Source organism: Oncorhynchus tshawytscha, linkage group LG02, assembly GCF_018296145.1.
Source record: "Oncorhynchus tshawytscha isolate Ot180627B linkage group LG02, Otsh_v2.0, whole genome shotgun sequence".
Taxonomy (NCBI): Eukaryota; Metazoa; Chordata; class Actinopteri; order Salmoniformes; family Salmonidae; genus Oncorhynchus; species Oncorhynchus tshawytscha.
The window spans coordinates 23,533,874-23,537,835 of NC_056430.1; the positions used below are offsets into that span (position 1 = coordinate 23,533,874).

At 42.0% G+C, this 3,962-nt stretch overlaps 1 non-coding gene across 1 annotated transcript; it reads left to right on the top strand.

The window, feature by feature from the left end:
• The first annotated feature begins 3,467 nt into the window (after window positions 1–3,467).
• Window positions 3,468–3,522, top strand: LOC112223369. The gene has a single exon (XR_002949299.1). It is a non-coding gene; the product is annotated as a U7 small nuclear RNA (small nuclear RNA).
• Window positions 3,523–3,962: the final 440 nt, after the last annotated feature.

Consider the following 3,962-nt stretch of genomic DNA (forward strand, 5'->3'; position numbering starts at 1 on the left):
CCACTCCATTCAAAATGTTCTGGCCACCCTAAACTGGGTCTGTGCCCTACCTTGGCCTCTCCATTCAAAATGTTATGGCCACCCTAAACTGGGTCTGTGCCCTACCTTGGCCACTCCATTCAAAATGTTATGGCCACCCTAAACTGGGTCTGTGCCCTACTTTGGCCACTCCATTCAAAATGTTATGGCCACCCTAAACTGGGTCTGTGCCCTACCTTGGCCACTCCATTCAAAATGTTATGGCCACCCTAAACTGGGTCTGTGCCCTACCTTGGCCTCTCCATTCAAAATGTTATGGCCACCCTAAACTGGGTCTGTGCCCTACCTTGGCCACTCCATTCAAAATAAACTGGGTCTGTGCCCTACTTTGGCCACCCATTCAAAATGTTATGGTCACCCTAAACTGGGTCTGTGCCCTACCTTGGCCACTCCATTCAAAATGTTCTGGCCACCCTAAACTGGGTCTGTGCCCTACCTTGGCCTCTCCATTCAAAATGTTCTGGCCACCCTAAACTGGGTCTGTGCCCTACCTTGGCCACTCCATTCAAAATGTTATGGCCACCCTAAACTGGGTCTGTGCCCTACCTTGGCCACTCCATTCAAAATGTTCTGGCCACCCTAAACTGGGTCTGTGCCCTACCTTGGCCACTCCATTCAAAATGTTCTGGCCACCTAAACTGGGTCTCTGCCCTACCCTGGCCACTCCATTCAAAATGTTCTGGCCACCCTAAACTGGGTCTGTGCCCTACCTTGGCCACTCCATTCAAAATGTTCTGGCCACCCTAAACTGGGTCTGTGCCCTACCTTGGCCACTCCATTCAAAATGTTATGGCCACCCTAAACTGGGTTTGTGCCCTACCTTGGCCACTCCATTCAAAATGTTCTGGCCACCCTAAACTGGGTCTGTGCCCTACCTTGGCCACTCCATTCAAAATGTTATGGCCACCCTAAACTGGGTTTGTGCCCTACCTTGGCCACTCCATTCAAAATGTTCTGGCCACCCTAAACTGGGTCTGTGCCCTACCTTGGCCACTCCATTCAAAATGTTATGGCCACCCTAAACTGGGTCTGTGCCCTACCTTGGCCACTCCATTCAAAATGTTCTGGCCACCCTAAACTGGGTCTGTGCCCTACCTTGGCCACTCCATTCAAAATGTTCTGGACATGCCACTGCCTTTTAGTTATTGGTTGTTTGGACATTAGAAAGGTTAACTAAGATTAATTGAACCAGCATAGTTGTGATGTCGAGTTTTAGAGGACATATGGCACAATCCATCTGAATGGTGTCTATTGATCTGTGGACGGATCAGTAGAGCTGAGAGCTGCTGAATTATTCAGCCTGGCATGTCCTTTTCATGCCTGCTCGTGTATGAGCCCCAAAATAAACCTGTCACCATGACTGACCATCTTCCATCTCACCATCAGCACATAGCCTCATTAACCACAACCATATGAGGAGAGGAGAGGAGAGCATGCTGTGTGTCAGCCAATCATTTGATCTCATTTCAGGCAATATCATCATCTTCTGCATCTTTTTTCGTGTGAAATCAATATTTCAGTGATGATTTCAAAGTGGTGCCTGATGTGGCATTACTATTAGAAAGTGTGCCGTAATGTGTTGAAACAGGCTGTTGGATTGATGTCCTTATCTCATGATATTGAATTGATATATTGAGTGTGATATATTAGGAGTATGTAAGGACAGGATAAGTGTTGAGAAGTTCCTCCTTGAGATCATACTAAGGTCTCAGTGAGTATGTTGGAGTATTATTTATTCTATTCTGCTAGTAGTTTTGGTTCATTGATCGTGTCCAGTTTGTGACTTAATTTCATCAGTCAACCAAGAAACACTGGCCGTTTGTTATGCAGAACCAATAGAGTATTATTTATTCTATTCTGCTAGTAGTTTTGGTTCATTGATCGTGTCTTTCTTTCAGAAGTTCACAGTCACTTCACACATGAAACTTTACCAACAGCTTTACTGTAAACTTTGACTCAGCCAGTTCTAAAACAAGAACGACATATATTGCTGGATGGCTTATGGCACTTTAATTTAACAGTCTAATAAAGTCACTTGCTCAGCAGAGCAGGACAGCAATCATTCTCCCCAGTTCAGATACTTTCTCATAAATCAAAAGAAGCGAGAGTTCAACTAAGAACCTGTCTCTTCTTTGATTGAGTGTTCTTTATCTATCCCAATAATCCTTCACTGCAATAAAATGGTCCAAGGTATCACATGACCTCATGCCATATTTCCTGAAACATGGATGAGGTAACTGCTGAGTGCGCCACTCTGTTTTTGTTAGACTCGGGAGTTCATGGCCCTGATCAATATTTCTGTTCCCTATAATTATCTCACCATTACACTCATTAATTACACTTTCAAGGCTCATTTCCGTTGTTTGCAGCTGCACAATCTGAAAGGGACTCAGAGGGGCTGCTGAGGAGGGGTGGATGAGGAGGAGGGAAAGCCTGATTAATAAGTTGTCTCTCTATCTGAGGAAGGCTGTCACCAGCTGGGGGAAAAGGCAGCATCCCGTCATCTGAAAAGTCTGTGAGAGGGAGACAAATGAGGCCTCAGCTCAGTGGCTAGATCGATAAATTCTTCACCCAGGGCCGGCCCTAGGCATAACCGACATAAGTGGCCGCTTAGGGCCCCCGGTCGATTGCTATCTAAACTTGTAGTAATCATGGCAGAATTACCGGAGGGGCATGAAGGACACGTGCCAAGGGGCCCTGACCTCCAGGGAGCCCCATTCATTTTGTTAGTCACTCTCACTCAGATATCATGTTAACATGTCATAAATTATGGCAAAATGTGTAGATTTTCAGGAAATTAGCTGTTAAACTTACATTTTCTGTTAAACTTACATTATGGCAAAATTGGTAGAGTTGCAAGAAATTCAGTTGCTCAGAAACATACAGAGATGGTTCAGAAAGCTAGCTCAGTCCAGCACACTGTAGATTTAGCCATATTGAAATTCTGATGTTAAACTGTTCAATAGATAATATCATCCAGACGCTACGTAGATGGTAGACCCACATTACATTGTTTTACTTAAATATAAATGTATAGAATTATGTAGTAAACTGTAGTATACTGTAGAATACTATGCTACACACTGTAGTATCCCACAATAGTCTAGTGCTTACTATAGCATTTTGTAGCATACTGTAAGAATACTACTGTATTATCCTGAGAATAACTCTGCATTTAAACACTACAGTAATGTCTGGACAAACACTACAGTGTCCACAAAAACACTACCGGTTTTTAACAATAGCGATACTACAAAAATTCATTTGCATTTACCCCACCCATTCCCATCCCCAATATCCCAATTTGTGCCACCCAGGAGTGAGAAACCTATATGTCAAGCATAGACCATATATTGTGTTCTCTAGAGGTTAGAGAAAAAAGTAGAAGTAACTCTCCATTCAGACACAGTCCTACCTACAGATTAAGAAAACGTTGCTCTTTTAGTGTTAGTCCAGCAGGTTTTCTCAAGGAGAAAGACCCCACTTCTATGTCAAAGATAGTCAAATAAAAACATTACTGCAGTAAATACTACAGAAATGCCGGCAAAAACACTACAGTAATTAATATAGTATATACTATAGTTTTTAACAATAGTAATACAACAGTATTTATACTTTAGTATATACTGCAGTATACTACAGTAAAGTCTGCAAAAACACTACAGTAATTAGTATAGTATATACTATAGTTTTTTTTAAACAATAGTAATACAACAGTATTTATACTTAGTAAATACTACAGTATACTACAGTAAAAATTGCAAAAACACTACAGTGAATACTATAGTATACAAATATAGTGATACTACAGTATTTATACCATAGTATACTATAGTATTTTTTCACGTGGGGAGCCTCACTAATTATGAATCAGAAGTTATTTGACAGGATGCTAAATTTCATTACCAAGCCAACCTCCCCAT